Below are 19,595 nucleotides of genomic sequence, written 5' to 3' on the forward strand. Positions count from 1 at the left end.
ATAACGTGTTCCTTCTACGCGCTACGTCCAACCAGGGAAACTCCCCCCTGTCAGGTGTAAAGGAGCAACTTGGACACTCAGGCATGAAGGAAGCATGAGTTCAAGTCCGTTGCTCTCCCCATGTCCCCCATATATGGGGACTAGGTTGGTGGAGGGTGTGTAGAGCCTAGGATCACATTAGATAATTGACACAGGGGTGAAAAATGGGTTACAAAATCATGGGATAAAAAAAGAAAATAATAACAGTATGCACTGAAAAACTTGGCAAGGGCTAAACGCAGCGTGCGAGAATCACATCTGTAAATAAGTTAAGGAGGTTTCAATCCTTCTTTTGGTTAAGTGGGTCTAGTTAGTCAGTCCCGGCATCAAACTAAATGTGTTTTTATTAAGTGCATTCCTCTACGGGTATTGAATTTGAAATCAAAGGAAGCGTGGAATAACAAACAAACAAAATCCAAATAAGAGCAAATTGTTCAGTGAGGCAAGGAAGGTTAACTGACAGGGAAAACAAAGCCCTCTTGATCAAATATTCATAGCAAATTGAATTGCCACGCGCATCACCTTCCGTGCCCGCCTGTATGATCGCCAGCTACATGCCAGTGAATGATCCCAGTCCCTAATGAGGCTATGTTTGTGGTGTTCACTCTGTGGAGCATGATTACATCATTGACAACAGGCGTATACAGAGCAGACGCGTATAAAACCATAGAACTGGTGTGATGAAATGATGAAAAATAAAGGAGGGGAAAAAATGAATTGAATGCAGTATAGCAGAGCTATAATAATTATATCAAGTCACACGCGCATGTTGAATACCTGCATATTCTGTTGCTTATATTCCTATCCTTTGTCGATGACATGTATAATACACATCAGACACCCATCTCAAGCATAAATGACTGTCTATTTATACTTAATGGCCAGGGCCCACAGGCATACAAATGTGCCATTTTCCCCAGCACGAGACACTGAGCCGCAACGCTCAATATTTTCACAAATGTCACAATGTAGATAAAAGCAAATTTGTGCCCCCTCTACGTGTTTGGCATGTCTGAAATATGACTGCAAGCCCTCAAACGGACCATGCCCTAAAAGCGCTCATTTCTGAAACACTGCAGTGCCTAATGTCATTTGTACCCTGCCGTAGTACCGTGAGGGGAAGCAAGCAGTGCAGTCGGACTGTATCCATCTCTCTACAGCTGCACAGGCAGAAACGGCACTGAATCCCCACCTTCATAATCACACTCAGGCAACAATTGAGAGCCACACTATCTTTCTGAACAAATTGAATGAAGAAAGAAACAACATAACAAAACAAAAATAAAAAACAATCAAAATATTTTGATGTAGGCCTACCAGCAGTACGAAACCTCAAAAGCAATTTGAAAAAAAAGAGGAAAATCTAAGGCTGGGATGCCTTCACACTAGAGCCCGACCAATATATATTGGTGCTGCAAATATACACAGTCTTTCGGACATTATTGGACTTTTTCTACGACATCGCTATCGGCAATCATGCAATCCAATGTGCCTCGAGTTGTAATATTGAAAACATTCAAAAATAGCAGATCTAAAAGTAGTTACAAATTAAGTTGGTTTAAGTGTATTTTATATTAACTTTGTATACGGAAAGTTGCATTTTCTGTTCATCTTTTGATTTGTGTTTATTGTTCTCAAATAGAAACTTTAACCAAAAATAAGTGTTTTAAAATGATTTCAAAATGTTGTTTTCATTATTTTCTTTTGTATGCTTTTTTGTTTTTATTTACAGCATATCTGTTAAAACACCAGTAATGGGTGGCTTAGAAACATGCCAACACATGGTACCTGATGCCAGGTGCAGGATTCAGGACAATTGAGAATGAATCAGCAGGAAGTGATGGTGGGGACCATGAATGTGGTGGTGACTGGCTGAATGTCCTCTGTCTTCATGTTGAGCATGTGCATTGCCCTGAGGCATGCCGGTGCCCTGGCCCTGGCCCACTCCACAAACATTTGGGATTGGCTTTTTATAGACGATCCAGCCCAGAAGTCAGCCATCCATTTGGGGAGATATATATAGAGGGACAGAGAGAGAGTCAGGGACAGAGAGAGTCAGGGACAGAGAGAGAGAGAGAGAGAGAAAGAGAGAGAAAGAGAAGGGAGGGGTGGAGAGAGGGATACGTGGCTGGCATTGAAATGGGTCCACCAGCTCCATTGCAGATGAGTTCTTTATGGCTTGAAATACATTAGTGAGGCACTAATAGTATCATTAATGTGGCTGGAGAGCTGCCATCTTGTTATTCAGACATTTGTGCGCAGAATGGGTAACAAATAGACTGTTTGAACAGATGTGATGTATGTGACAGCGCATCGGCACCACATGACGAGACAGATAGCCGGTCCTCAGGGGGGGTTCCCTGCACACACATACTGTATTGCCGAAGACGCTAATCGTTAAAGCAAGCCGGATCGATATGCGGTTGGAGCTATTCTGTGAGAAGAGGTGCTCAGCCGTCCACTGAACCTTAACAGCACAGGAATGGCCTGCGAGGAAAGGCCACATTATGCATTCTGTGGATCCCCCGTTTCACGGATCCCGTGTTATTTATACCACGCCATACTTAACCAGTCTGGAAACTGACAGCAGAGTTATGCCGCCATAAATTATGGAATAACACAGGCCATATTACGGGAAGCTTTAGAAGTTATCATTCCTTGTCACTGAATGCCATAACTGAGAGGATTCCCAGCGGAGGTCGGATGAAAAACCATTCCAGCATAGCCCCCCACCCCGCCCCCTCCCTCATCATTAAATCAACAGAGATGCACACCATTACGGCTCAACGGGAGCCGCAAGGCAACACTGTCCCTGCATTTCACTTAGGAAAAGGATCGTTTGCACAAGCATGTGTTGAATTCAGCATGACACTCAGCCAAGGTTGAGTTATCTAATCTAAATATCTAAATATTTATCTAAACCAAATGAATCTGTTCTATGAGGTGTTCTTCTTCCAATCAAATTTGAACCAACAAAGCAAATTAAAATTCATCTGGGGTATTTTAACTTAATATATTTTTCTTCTTCTCTTTGTCTCTCTTTCTGGAACAGCTTACTATTATATAAAATAAGAAAATAAAAATTCTTTCAAGCTGCAATTTATTATATACGATAAGATTTCTCATACGGTAAATATGTTTTATTACACAAATGTCTATTTCGGAGGTTTCTTTTGTTCTCCCTATGTGTACAGTATTATGTCTTTGAAGCATGATGTTTTAGTATAATACTAGTCCTTACCCGTTCTGAATATATGAACAGCAAATATATATAATAAATATATATATATATATATATATATATATATATATATATATATATATATATATATATATATATATATATATAATATTAGTGGTCCATGACATGAAAATGTTTGAGAACCACTGCTCTAAAACAACATTGGACAATGATGTTTGACAGTCAGCAATATTGTTGCTTATTCTAGATTTATTTTCGGATTTTCTGACTTTATCTGGCCTGATAACATTTTCATAGACCTGGTTGCTTGTTCCCCTCTCAGTCAATGTGGCAACCCTGGTCATTGCCGTGTTGATAATGTAGCTTAGCACACAACAGCTAGGAGGATGTAGCAGCCTGCTGGCGTCATGTTTAAAAGTATTTTGCGCAATTTATGTCCCCGAATGTATGGATATGGACTTATGGCTCCATCGCTGCCTCTTTCTTTAGTAGAATAACGTGTTGCTGACTGTTTACCGTCCGCGCGCGCACACACACACACACACACCGCCTCCTGGCCTGAGGGGGTTGGAAATATCCCGGTCACTGTGAAGGCCGTAGTACTGTAAATATGACATGAATATGAATGCAAAGTAGTGGTCCATGTGTGGACAGGCTAGCTGTCGCTGCTGTGCATGGTGAGATGTGTGCAAACCGTGTAGTTTAGCAGGAGAAGACGACCAAAGGATGCAACACACACACACAGTCAGCGGCGCCAAATTGTAGGGCACATTTTGTTGTGTTGCGGCGGTAGCTAGAGGAAGCATGCCAGTGGGGTAACGGTGGCCTGTGATGCAGGTGTCGCTAAGGGACGGAGGTGTGAGGTTAATTCACTAATAAATTCATTATTAATCATTAATGTGTCAAATGGGAAAAAGGGCTCCGTTAAGACCTCCATATAATTATGGTCCATTCCTGTGTGAAAAGTGGGAGTGATTCGTGCAGTTAATGATGAGATAACGCGCTGTCAGTGACATTCAGACATTGTTAGAATTATTAGATAGATGAATGTCACATGCTCTTGGCCAATAGAGATGACCTTCAATCACTAAAGATATGTGTACCCTGACTACCATAATGTTGAGATGAGAACTTACTACCTATCATAATGTTAACACAAAGCTTACAATTTACCTCTTGTAAGACTTAATGAAAATGGAATGCAAAGATATTGATGCTCGCGTAAGTTCAATGTATACAGTATCATTACTGTGTAAATGTTTAGTTGGAGAAAATCCAAGCAATTAACCTGAGCACTGTACGATATTTAGGCTACTTTATCAGTGGCTGACCATTGAAATTGTATATTTCAAAATTCAAATACACCTGACCCGCTTTTCCTTGTGTGCAAAATTAAACTTTAACACATTCATGGGTGTGTAAAATTAAGCACAACAAGGGAGCTGATGGCGTAGTCGTAGTGTACCACAGAGGGCGAGGCTCTAATGCACCCTGACCGTGAGTTACTGTTGCTGCGCATTACTCCTTGTCTCTCTCTCCTCTCCTTTTCCACATTGGAAAGAAGTGCACCGGGACTTGTTTGTGTTATAATTTTAGCCTATATGTCTGACTGTACCTTGTGTTGTTACATTTCTGACTAATGAATGAAAGAATGAATGGTACTAAAAGGCTATGGCATCGTTCCCGTTAGCATGTTATGGTCTCGCATGCTAGTTAGGGACACGATCGCGCTGCGGAGAGGTTGCGGATTTAAAATGGACGGTCAGGACCCCGCAAAATGACGTAATTTTGTAGTTTTTGCATGGCAAGGTCTAGTAAGGTGCCCGGAAACATGCCGGCACCTTGCAAAAAAGGGTGAAGTGTCGTAGTGTCCCTGCATGTAGCCAGTTTCTTCCTTTGCATGGATCTACAGTTAATAACAAGGCCGTGGCAGCTGCTGTGCAGTTCGCCATACCAGTGGGCTATAACATAATAGCTTGCACAGCTTAATGGAGTGCGTGCCGCACCGCCAATGTCGCTGATCAGGATTCCGCGGTGTCTCACCATCTTGACAAACGAGATGAAACGTCTCTCCCACGGAAACATAATTGTGGACTTTATGCTTTTCTGATCCACTTTGTGTGTAGTAAAATCCCCCTCCTGCCTGATCTGCCTCCGCCCCTCCATGATGGAGACAAGCTGCCCTTTCCCCACTCATCTGGGCCGTGGGGACTGATTGTCAGCGGGAGCATGCTGCTACATGCATTGATGCAGCCTGATGGTCTAGAACTTACATTTCCTTTATGTGGGCTCTAGTTGAAGGGAGAGATCTCGCATGTAAGCCTTTATCCCAGCTCTCACTATTCATGCGAAGCAAGCAGAAGAGTGATGACTAGCTAATTTGATCATGAGGGTACAGAGAAGAAATGGTATGGAACTGTGATCAAGGGAACACATCTTGAATGACGGCCCATTCCATCACACGTGGAATTGTATTTGGAAAGGCATGAAAAGACACCGGGCGCATGCACGCACGCGCGCACACACACACACACACACACACACACACACACACACACACACACACACACACACACACACACACACACACACACACACGTGCATACATTAAAGAACACCACACAATGAAACACTGAAACAGACTACATGAAACAATACTTTCAAAAAGACAATATGCCACCGCCACGGGTTGAATGCTAAGACTCCAGACTCCAAAATATGAAAGATAAATTTACATGTAAGTATACAATGAACAAGCAAACACGTAATATAAAAAAGCACATTATTATATATACTTAATTTTAATTTGTCGGTTATTACTGTAGGTGGTTGCATCGTGACACATTGTGAGCTTGCAGATCGACTATTTTTAAAATCATGTTGAAGGTTCAATTGCAGGTACCAATGTCATAATAAAGTAAAATTATATCTGATAAAAAAATGGAGGAATATGTATACAGTTTAGGTACAGCCAAGAAATGCAGAAATGCCTGTCCATTCTCTCGGAGGCCTGACCATGCCACGACCAAGCCAAATTGTAAATTCTTTAAAGGTGTAGTGAAATGAAAAATGTCACACTTTTAGACCACATCCGTGGTCATCATATGGGCATAGTGGCATAACTAACAATGGATGCCAAAAAATTGGTACATTTTCATTTTTGTGTATTGTTATATCAAAAGTCCATAAAAAAATAATTTTAATTACTTCCTGAAAATGAAAACGTACTGCGTGATGACATGTCGATAAAAGGCAATACAAATTAAGCTGAATTGATTCCTCATATATGCGCGTCCGTCCATCACAGCTGCTACTGATTACAGAAATCCTCTGTTTTGATTCCCATTCAAGATAACATCCAGACAGTGTATTACTCGGTTTAAACTTAAAAATCACACAAAAATATCATGTATCTGAAAACATAATAGGGTAGAAATAAACCACATAGCAGTGAACTGGTACAGCTGGCCGACTATATCTGACTTGTAAACAAACATACTACATGCGTCCTGCGTGTATCATAGCTACCGTCCCTAGCTACCATTGCCTGAAGGGATGTGACGCTCTGATTGGTTCAGAAACTTCAGAGCCAGTGTTTCAAGCTGAAACGTCAAAATAAAATGCCCACCGTTTCCGTTTCACTACACCTTTTTTTTTTTATCTGCTATTTTTTACTTTCAAATATTGGCAAATATTGGCCAGTAGGCTACTATGTCATCTATACTATATTCCTGTGAGTACGTACTGGCAATATGACAGACCTACAGATGGAGATGGACAGACCTTGGAAGGGGGAAATTATTTAAAAAAGAAAAAGGGCACAAAAATGAACTGTAAAAAATGCTGACTATACTGTTGAATGTCATTGTGACGTGCTATTCAATGAACAGAAGTTAAAAAAAAGATAATAATAATATCTGATAGCATGGATTTTGGCTCTCACAGATATACTGTAACGTAAGCATCCACGCACGCACGCACACACACACACACACACACACACACACACACACACACACACACACACACACACACACACACACACACACACACATAAAACGACCCTGCACAGAATAAAGCAGGCTGGATGAAAAGGTGGTGTGTTTCAATAAGACAGTATATGCCACCGCCATGCCTTTATGGGCTGACGGATGCGAAGGCCCCAGGCTCCATCCCTGAGAGACTAGCTTCTCTATTTGAAGCACACTCAACCTCCCCACTCCATGCATATTCTTTCCCAAGATAATGTCTTATTTGATGTGAGACATGTGCGTCGTGTACGGGCGACTGAACAAATCGTTGAAGCTGGAAGAATCTATTCTTTGTTTGGTTATCTCTAGAGCCTAATAATGTTGTCTCGGGCTGAATGGGCGCCTCTGACGTGGAGGCTGGGTCTCTGAAATTGCAGAAAATGGCTAGAATTAGAGGCAATTTTGTAAATACGAACATTTGTCAATAGGAGCCTGTTTGAAGGAATCAAATGGGGGAGGTAAACAAAAGATATTCTAGCACAAAGGAACACAGTTGCAATAAGAATGTGGACAGATATTATTCTCAACATGAAGCTGGAGTTTTGCCATCTTCAGCGGCACTGCAGCCATAAATCTGCTCACCGCAGAAGAAGGAAAAGAGCAGAGAACAGGGCAAATTATTTTCCGAGGCAGTATTCCTAAATGAAAAGCATTTACATTAGTCCACGCGGCAAACAATTTGCATATTTATATGACGTGTTAGGAGAACAGCAAATTAGAAATTTGAACCATGCTAACAGATGGATCTCTTTAGTCCCTGGCAATGGCAATTGTTATGCAGCGAGTGGAGCAACCAACTGAATTGGTCTTTTTCCCTTCCTGAATAAAACACAGTTATATCCTCACACTCAGTTCAAGACCTTCCACTCAAAAGTCACTCTGCCGGCATTTAGAGAAAACGCAGCTGTGAGGATCTGCAACCTCACTTGATGGTAACAAAAGACTCGAGTTACAACCCATCAGGAATGTAGGAATTCTTTATATAGCACCATCGTCACTCCCACCACGATGCATGAGCATGCACACAGAAGCCCTATTTGCACAACAACTCCCACTGGTACCACAAACTCTTATTTCTTTCCCCAGGCACACCACAGCAGCCTGCAAGCAGTTATTTGGCCAAATTCATTATGTAGCCTACATCCAAAGAACAATACATGTTTTGACAGAAAAATGCAAGATTACATTTAGTTTTATTTGACGACAGAATGCAATCTTTTTTTGTTTAGCAGTGATGATTAAGCATTTATTATATTATGAATAATGGAGAGTCTATCCCTTAGCTGAAAATGTTTACATGCATTCAGTCACTATCAATTTTTATTATTTATTTTTGTGGAGCTGTGCATCAAAGTTCTCATCAAAGTTTAAGTAGATGGGACAATGTTTCCCTCTGGCTATATAGAAGACGGTGGCGATCCATCACGAATGCTTAAGAAACTGTCCCCTTCAAACTGAAATAAGCCTTTAACTTAAAATGTACATCATGGGAGTAAAGCCGCAGCTCGCTTTTGCCATAAACCTTGTTCTGTTCAAGATAACATTAAGATTCTCAAGAGTGGTACACAAACATGGAAGTCCTATGAATAAAAGATGGATTTTAACCGGTGTACATGTGACCATAGTGTATTGTCATCTTTTCATATAGCCTTCAGAAGAACAAACAGGGGGGGTTATACTATGAGAAACCCTACTGCATTTTTAAATAGCGCTGTCTTGTTCAGCAGAGTGTGTAGAGGCTGGGTAAACAACTTTCTCTCTCCAGCTATATACTGTACATAATTATATGTCATTGACCGTTGGCATTATCATCAGAATTGTCAGCATAGAATGCCATTTTTAATTGTTAAACGGATATTTCACTTTCAAATAGACTTTTGGTCATTTTATCATCCACTCAGTCTTTTGTGAACACTCCAGACAGTTTTTAAGTTGCTCGATTCAGTCTTTAGATACTTGATATTCATTTATATAATATATTCAATTATGGATCTTCTCATTTTACCAAAAATGTATTAAAAACAAAGGAAGAAATACAGGCGCCTCACGTATTAGAAGGACAATATGAGTCACCAGAACCAAGGACGGGTGTTTTCGATGAATCTAACATGATTAAAATGGAATTTGAAGTTACAATGGGTTTTGGCGGGGAAGCTAAAATGAATATCAAATAGCTAAATACTGAATCAAGCAACTTAAAAACTGTCTGGAGTGTTCACATAAGCCTGAGTAGATGATAAAATGATGTATCTATATGAATGCACAGAATCGGTGTGTCTTTCTCACGCATATTGTAACACTAACACCGTACAACGTTTGTAGTGTCTAGTGGCAATTCGGTCAGACCAGCAGATGTCCACCAGAACAATCACACTCGTGTGAAGTGAGGGACGCCCACTGTGGCTGCCACATGATGTCACGGCTTAAAACAGACTTTAGGCTTAAAAGTCCATAGACTTGGCTGCCACATGCCGTCACGAGTGGGGTCCTTTTGGGGGGGGCATGCTTAAAGACAGATTAAAAGTCCATAGACTTAGCTAAAGCCAGACATTGGATGGGTTAGCACCCCTCAAAAATGTTACCTGTGTGTTTGTGTCCCCCATATATGGAAATGTGTCTGTTTGTTTGTCTATCTGTCTGTCTCTGACAATGGCTATAATGGGTACAATGGGTAGTGCATAAGCAGGGGTGGCATGTGTTCCCAACAGGCATGGCCTTAGTCTGAAATAAACTTGCTTCAGAATGAAAGATAGATAGCAATTTGAGATATAAGTGAAAGCTATTGTTTCTTCCACCCTCCCACCCAATGCAAACTGAATCACATCTATCACCATCTCCTCCTCTCTAAAGAAATACTGCTTCACGGTCAGCAACCCCCGGTCCCTGAAAACATTTGATATCTCTTTCCGTTGCTGGCCCGGCTCCAAAAGCATCCAATGTTCCCTGCAGACAGACAACTGAGTGGCCCGAGCAGGGGCAGTGAGTAGGGGGCCTTGGGGAGGCGGGTGGGTCATTGTCCCAGAGCACCAGGGAACATTAATTGCTGAATCAGAGCGACTAGTTGGACCCTCTGCAGTGGAGGTAATTGGGACGGGAAGACTGCTGACAGGGCAGTAGAAAGTTTGTGTTGAAACTAATGATCAGGAAACATCCTCCGAACAACAGTAGAGAATGGCTTTCCAGGAGACTTGAGGCAGTGCTCCGAGGCAAAAAGGGGTCCTAACAGCACTGCTTTGGAAATAACAAGGGTGCACCACTGATTGACACAACAGTATATAGTTAGTGGTGGAGATGGATGTAAAAATAAATAAATAAGAGGATATATTTAATTAATTAGAAACAGAAAGATAATGAAGCTTCCCGTTACACATAAAAGATTAACTGTTGAACTGCTGCAGACTGCCTACACAAGACAGGTGAGCACTGAGCAGGGTTAAAGAAAAACAGGGGGACGTTTACTTGAGCCGGCTGCCCACATATTGACTAATAGCGAAAATAGCCAGTATTTTGACATTGGTTAACACATTTTCTGGTTAACACACGTTTTTTGCTCCCAATCCGATTCCGATCAGTTTGAGCATCTGCCGATACCGATTTTTCCAGATCCGATATTTATATTTTATAGCACACGTTTATGCCATGTCACAATAGTACAATATCCCAAATCACAGACAATGGATGTAATATTGATATATTGATCTGATTTCCGATCACCCGATCCAACCCTATAGTCTAAATCTCCAGTGAGCACCTGGTTATTCCTGTTTTTTCTGTGGTTTTGCATAATGACATTGAACGCCTAAAACAGTATTCAGCTACTCTTCTGAAACTGCTATCACACATTTTAACACTCATGGATGTCAGACGAACAAAATTATACCACACATGTCTTGTCCCTTTTAGTGTTGGTACCGATATCTCACCCGGCCCAAGGACTATACGATATCAGTTGTTATTCAGCAGCCAACAGTACTGGAAGGCATGTGGCAGAAGTTATTGTGCAGTATGAAATATGAATGTGCCAATTGAAGTATGCGACCATGTGACAAAAAAAATACCACTGCTTTCCTTGGTAAATCAACAAAATGAAACATGCAAGCATGGACATATTTACGCTGCTATTACTTTATTTGCATTTAATGCAGGATGGGTTTACACTTGTAGCCCATCACAGCAAAATGTTAAGTGTTAATTTACTAACTCGAATGTAAGAAATAATTAACACTCAGGAGTTTGCTTTGCATAATGTGCACGGCAAAATCCTCAGTGTTAATTTGGGCATATATTATGCATGACTGAGTGTCCGACATGTTAACAGTTACAGCCCTTTGAAGTAATTAAATGAGCATTAGTAACTCATGAGACATCTGTTGTGAAACGATACTGCCCTAATTGCAGTGCTTTTTGTACTGTATTGGATGACTAACCAGAAAGCTGCTACGTTTTACCACTGTCATTTCCTCACAGTCACAGCCGTCAACATCAAAGCTTGAATCCTCACACCGTATTGTTATATTATTTGCTATCTAGACACTGTGATACATTGTCTCATCCACACATTGACTCTCTCTTCAGCATCCAAGTTTTGGTGGCTGCGATTTGCAAAGAATTGTTCAAAAGCAGCATCAATCTTTCATTTCTAGCTATGCTACCCCTCTCTCCACCCCTCACCCCTCACGTCTCTCTCTCTCTCTCTCTCTCTCTCTCTCCTTTAGTTATTTTAAAGATTGTAGATTAATGTTTGGTGTGTCAACATGAATACCGTTGCAGTTTGGCACATGCCCAAAGGCAAATAAAAACTGCTTTGCATCACAGGGATGTGTTAAGTTGGGCCCCGAGGGCCAGAGGAAAAAATACATAAATGTGTGCATTTCTGTTTGTTTGTGTGTGTGTGTGTGTGTGTGTGTGTGTGTGTGTGTGTGTGTGTGTGATGGTAGATGGTGAGCTCCAGGCGAGTATGATGATGGTCAAGCCCTTAAAATGCACCACGAGTAACAACTTATTTGCGTTTTCTTCGCTCACTGAAATAAACAATAACCATTTCATTCTGTAACTATCATCCAAATAGTACTTGGTATGCTATTTTCCCATAGAGAACAGTGAAGGTATCTGTAGTTCTTTGGGAAAAGAACAATGCATTATGTCCACCACTGTTTCATCTATTCTCTATCATGGCTTTATTGTTGGTTTCTGCAGTTGCACTGTCAGGCACACTTATATTTTCTCAGAAGCCTCCTCATCAATCACAATGCAGGCTCAAGGACATCGCTCTGTTCACTGTCATCTGTGACATTACTCACAAACTTGAATTGATTGACAAATTGAGGAATGGAGAGTGTTTTTTCTTTTCTTCTTTTATTTCTTCTTCTTCTTTTTCACAGCCAAGCCTTCTTGAGTCTTTTTAGTTTTTTACTTGGAGAGTATGAAATGACAACAGGAATGCTACATAAAGCATGATGACATTTTGTGAATGGTATGGTCACATATTATGCCAATTATGAAAATTGCTCAACATATGCAAGTTAGCATCCGGCAGTTTCTAAATCCTGGGGACCCATACTCAACATTTCTAACATAAAACCTTGGTGTACTCAACATGTCCGGGTTCACAATGGGGCTCTATGGGCTGGCAAGTAGACTAGATTAGAAAGCCGATATTGGTACAGATAGATGTTTATTTTGTTATTGTTGTTTTTGTTGTTGTCCCCATTTTGTGCCAGGGAAACTTAATACATCTTCAATATAAGAAATACATGTTCAGAATCTACAGTTTGATAGGCTGCAGATAACCAACACACCAACATGCAAAATGTACGCTTAACAACAACAGATAATTATCGGCTGCTGCCATCGGTTAAAGTCAGCTTCATTTGCAGATACCGATATTGACCGATAACGGCAAATACCGGCTGATACCGATATGTGGCGATACCGATATGTGGCCCATACATCGGTGCATCCCTACATGCAAGATAAACTTTTAACAATCTGTACAACCAGGAAATAACCCCCCCTCCCACCTCGTTTTTGTGAAGCAGTTAGGTACTTAGGTGGATTATTTATAAAGTTTGCAACTTATTGGGGACAAAGGAGACATAGACCTCCAGCAGCCTAGTCGACAGCCAGTTTGTCAATGCGGGCACGGAGGCCATTCAGATTGTTCATGTGTAGTTTGTGCGGCTTCGTTCACAACCTAGTAACTCGATCACCATCGATGCATAATTACTGGACATCAAGGGGGAGGCCTCGCCATTACTAGACTACATGACTTGTTTTTTGTTTTGTTTATTATGTAGACATATGCATGTACGTGTGCATGCGTGTGTATGTTGGGCACATCTGTAGATGTAGGAGCGTTGCTTTTGGCACAGCCCAGCCTTGCTGTCATTACTGAAGTGAATTAAACTAATGCATCCGTCTCCCCTCCTCTCATGGACAGTATTTATTAGTCTGATCTAAATCCACATATCTTTTCTGGTGTCACACCTCCGTCGTTCATGCTGCGTTGGCTGCTTTTCTTTCTACCACCTGAATAGATTTGTTACGGACGACAATACGTCGTCTTTCTACCTCCTGACTAGATTTGTTAGGGACGACAATACTGTACGTCGTCGCTGTTGGACAGAAACACTGTCTGTTTCAGGAAATGGGGAAAAAATTAACATGTGTCCCGGATCCAGTGTAGTTATTCGTCATGTGCTTTTGTTCATGTTTTCATTGGTTAAATATTTATAATGGATATACAGACTCACTTAGCAACTCTCAACTTGGCGTACCTGGGCGTATATGAAAATGTTCATACATACGTAGGAGAGCAGAACTACAAGCTTGTAGATCTATTATTTTTTACACTCTTGCGTGACACTGATAAGTATAACATAGGGCAGGGGTTCTCAATGTTTTTGGCTGGGGACCCCCAGAAATGCTTTGGCCATGTCTCGCGACCCCTGACGCGCCCCCCTCCCTACCATCAATACAAATAGACTGCTACAATATTCTTAATAATAGAGAAAATACATCATAAATAAATACTGAAACCATATAATAATTAAGGAACTTTTTTTTCATGCACTATGTGTGCTATGTAAACTCTAATAATTTTGCGACCCCCAGGTTGAGAACCCCTGACATAGGGCAATGATTGATTAATAAAATTATAATAACAGAAAGATGAAATATGGAGATACAGTGCAAGCGTTCTGCCCAACAGCCATATACAATTGGCCAGCAAAAACAATTAGCTACTGTCTGATCAAGCGATATGATGTATGATTTTCACACATGCGGTGGTAGGATTGTATAGTCGTGCAACCCTGTCAGCATGTGCGCTGACCCTTTTTGATTATACTGTTCCGAGATTTACAATGTGGCCGGTCCATGCCAGAACAATTCTTGTCTGCCTAATCCCAGAGAGTGGAAGGCACACATCCCCAGCCCGTGGAGTAAATCATTTTCATAATTCAATATTGCTGCGGCAGCAACTGCTCTGCTGATGACCTACAACAATAGCAGTGTACAACCTTTAGGGGTAAGGCTGCAGAGGGAAAAAATACAAAGTTATTATGATAAACGGCTGAAGCTTTAATTGAAAACCGGCCAGACCCAGCATTCTTCCATGATGCAGTGCAATCCTCAATCCCATTACGGTGTACCTCTTGGCTCTTGCTCTTACTGGATCACAAGGACTTGAGTCAGGGGAATATCCCTTCAGACTGCAGGTGCACAGCAACAGACACAATCTATACCCAGACAGTTTTGGCAGCCAGCAACAGTAGTTGGCTCCTGTTTGCCCCCAAACAAAGCCAAGTGAAAGTAAGTTAACCACCATGCATTACATTAGCTTCTCAATGAGCTGATAAAATAAAAAAGGGGAGACATTTTAAACAGGCAGAGCCACAATTTAGTATAGGCTGTAACGGTTTGGGCACAAAGAGGATCATTTGTTTCACAGAGGAGAAATGGCACGATTATTTTTTTCCAGTGGTGTTTCTGTCTTCTATTGATACATGTCATCTATTTTATCCCTTCCCAACGATCCACACATTGTTCCCCTGTTGACAAATGGACGGAGATGAATGCTCTGCCTGGCTCTGAGATGGATGGCATGCATTAGCGGGCCCAGGTCCCCGTTTGTCCAATGCATTACAATTGCACCACATTCATCTTTGGGTTTCAGACATAATCTTTATTTACCTATTCATATATGTGACCCTGAGTTTTTCCAATGCTTATTTTCCCAACCACCCTCACACAGCATGCACTACTGCAACGTTTTGTTGAATTAGGTGTTTGTGCAGACCAGGGGGGCAGTCAGACAGATATTTTGTGAAGCCACTAAGGAAATCGGGATTTCCTGAAAGTTCATATAATGGCCTGTTGTGGCGCTGTCATTGGGCCCAAAAAACCCCATAGCCCCATAGAAGTCCATGTATTTGGGCCCAATTTCACCTAGACTGTATTACCTTAATAAACATGGTCATGAATACTTTCTGCTTCCAGTCACTAGTTTAAAGTCTCATTTCTAATGTCATAATATTCTTTTTGGAAAATTATGGTCCCATTTATTAAAAAAATGACCATAAAGTTGCGTATGTTCTGAGGGGCGTGGCTACCATTACAGTCTATGATCAGGATTCCCCACCCACTCGAGTCAAAATAAAAACCAACGAAGAAGAAGGGGGGAAGTCCCGCCTCGTTGTCTGGGCCCAAACGGATCTAGAAAGATGGCGACTTACAATTCAAGGAATGACAGGCTTCATTTTACGTCCATATCAGATCCGGAGAATGCTTTGTCCATATTTTTTACAGTCTATGGTGCAGACGCATGTGTGTGTGTGAATTTGTGCTCCTTGCACCCATGTGCTGTGGCAGCAGAATTCTGTCCAGCTCTGACTGGGTGAGACGATGCACCTCAACATAGCACATCCATCTTGCCCGGTTGCCAGCTGCCAAACTGGCATCCACTCATCGAGCTCTCTTTTATAAAGTGCTCCGTCATGTATTTCTGAAGGGCAGAGGCAGCAAAGCTATGGCTCTCGCTGCATACGCGTATACTGCATGCCGAGGCTGTAACAAGCATCTGCCAATGCAAGGTTAACGCCGCCTGTCATTTTTGTAGACAAGCGTTTCCTAATAATGATTGATCAGGTTTTATGAAGCCACGCAGAGTGACACAATGTCACTATAGTCATCCCCCCCCCAAATAAACCCCATAAAACTAAAAAAAAATTAACCTATAGGGAAAAATAAAACCCAGCAGCAGCATAATTATGAGACCAGAGAGTGCTTTTGAGTGTTTTGATTGACATTTTTGACCCTCCAGGTATGCTAATTGTCACATAAGTGTATTCTCTGAGATTTCAATCAGTCAGTCATACCTCCTGGCAGGCCGCTGGCAGATATATGGAAATTAGGACATCATAATCCTGATCAGTTTGTGTCGGCTTATTCCGTGCGCGCGGCTCTGCGACCCCGCGGTAATTGCCTCTTGCAATCTACTAAATCTTGCACGACGTACCAAGCAAATCTGCGGATGCATGTTTTATTTATTTATTTTATCGCTGACCTTGGCCGGGTTTCAGAGCTCCGCCTCAGATATGAGAGGGATGGTGATGGAATTAAGATTCCACGCACATTTTCTTTTCCCTTTTGTTTTTATAAGCCCAGGAATAAGAGAGATCAGACAACGGCCATATGTAACAAAAAGTAATAATCTCTGCCACAGCAGGACATTTCAGTTGGAGGTGTACAGTATGAATTCAAATCCGAATCACAATGTGTGTGAGATCTTCCAGAGGAGATGAAAAAGCCATTCTGACGTGCCGCATTTCTAACCCGAACTCTGACCCTAACCTCACGCGGAAGACACTTAGTCAGTGTGCGTCGGAATGCCACTCTGTCCCTGATGAAGACCACTGCAGTCCTCAAAAGCAGACTGTAAGATGGAGAATGACTGATTAAAGCAGTCACACCTGGCTTGAGTCAAACTATAACTGGACTCAGAGCTGGGTGTGGCTGCGCACCTGTTGTACATAGACTTGATCAAAGCACAACAGGTTAAATCAGTCATCTCCACAAACACTCAGAGAGAGAGAGCCACTGTCTAGACTCTAGACAGAGGAGAGCCATCTGCTCTCCGGTGTAAAAATGTTATACAGTATGTTATTGAATGAAGAAAAAAGTGGAATGTCCGCACACAATATAGTTCTGCTCCCCGTTTTTTTTATTTCAACCTAAATATAACAACGTTTTGCCCCTCCGGGCTTTCTCAAGTTACATGGGTATGGCCTTGAAATCCTTAAATAGGTGGAACATAACTGGGTGTCGTCATTCAATCAATTGTATGTATGTGATGATCCACTCCAGAGCAATACAAATACATCAATTAAGGGGCCATACACTCACGAACAATAAGTTTAAAATAAATACACCAAATAAATACCAATAAATACACCAAAACATATATACAAAAGGAATACACAGAGATAATAATAATAATAACTAGAACTGCACCCTGTCGAGTGCATACTTTCTTGTTGCACACTAGTAGGCCATAAATGGCCTGCTAGTGCGCAAGCAGAGCGCGCAAGTACTTACGACTGCTACAAACTGTCAAATCTCAGCTTCTATGTGAAGGAACGTTTGAAATGTTGAATTATTAGGTTTAACTATTTGCTACCTACCTACTTTATGCATGTAACATATTGACTACTTGTGCCTGATACGGCAGTGGTGCCAGATTACATACATGTATACATAGGAGCATTACCTTTAATCCTCCCAACACTAAAACATATCGTCATTACATCACCATCGAAAACCAATTACACTCTGGCATTGGGTCCTTTAATCCACATCTTTATTACGTCATCATTGAGAGCTAGTATACATACAGTATACTATGTATATGTAATTTGTAAGTTGATTAGCGGTATACTGTGGTTACTTTGCGCCGTATGCACCGTCCCAGCATTTTCGATGTGTATGCACCGTCCCGGCTTTTTCGATGTGTATGCACCGTCCCATCTTTTTCAATGCGTATGCACCGTCCCAGCAAATGACGTAATGACTAGCTGTGCCTGATAAAACCAATGGTTTTCGATGGTGGTGACGTAATGACGATATGTTTTAGTGTCAGGAGGATTAAAGGTAATGCTCCTATGTAAAAAGGTTATCTTTGAAGAACAAAGAAGAATTTATGTATGTAATCTGGCACCACTGCCGTATCAGGCACAAGTAGTCATTACGTCATTTGCTGGGACGGTGCATACGCATCAAAATTGCTGGGACGGTGCATACGCATCAACATTTCCGGGACGGTGCATACGCATCGAAAATGCTAGGACGGTGCATACGAGTCCCGGGCGAAACTAGTACTGCGCAAGTAATAATAATAGAGCGGCATGTCAGGCAGGTGTATTAGGAATGGTCTGATATCTAGGTCCAAATTCCATACCAAAAGGTTTAAGGTTTCTCAATTCATACATCCAAAATGCTTCTTTTTTCAGCAGGAGAGACTCCCAGTCTCCTCCCCTACGTGGTTTTTCCACTTTTTCTATTCCAATGTATCTTAAAGCAGACACATTATGGCCAGCTTGCATAAAATGAGCCGCCACTGGACTGCTCATATTCTGAGTTCTAATCACTCCGATGTTCGGTGATGCGCGTCTTAAGCGCTCTTGTCGCCATACCAACATATGCCAGTGAACATGGACACTTTAGCATGTGTTGATTTACATGAAATAACCCCTTTGATATTATATTTCTTTCCTGTAGAAGGATGATTAAACTATGTACATTTATAAGTGAAGTTACAGTATGTGCAAGTTACATTGTGTGCAACTACCACATTTTTAATTCCCATTCTGGATTTCATCCAGGAATGTTCGGGGTTTTGTAGGTGCCAGATCCGATCTCACCACCATAGAGACCTAATATTAGGCGCTTGTTTGAATACAACTTGTGGTGGGGCTTTAAACGTATCTTTTAACAGGGGATCCGTTGTCACAATATGCCAGTGTTAATTGATGTATTTGTATTGCTCTGGAGTGGATCTTCACATACAGCCTATTGGCTTATCATTTGATTGAATGACGACACCCAGTTATGTTCCACCTCAAGGCCATACCCATGTAACTTGAGAAAGCCTGGAGGGGCGAAACGTTGTTATATTTAGGTTGAAATAAAAAAGACGGGAGGCAGAACTATATCATGTGCGGACATTCCACTTTTTTCTTCATTCAGTCATTTTTCACACAGACTAATTACAAATGTCTCTCTCTCTCTCTCTCTCTCTCTCTCTCTCTACTCACTCACTCACTCAC

This window comes from Protomyctophum bolini (assembly GCF_963924005.1).
Source record: "Protomyctophum bolini genome assembly, chromosome: 16".
NCBI classification, from domain to species: Eukaryota; Metazoa; Chordata; class Actinopteri; order Myctophiformes; family Myctophidae; genus Protomyctophum; species Protomyctophum bolini.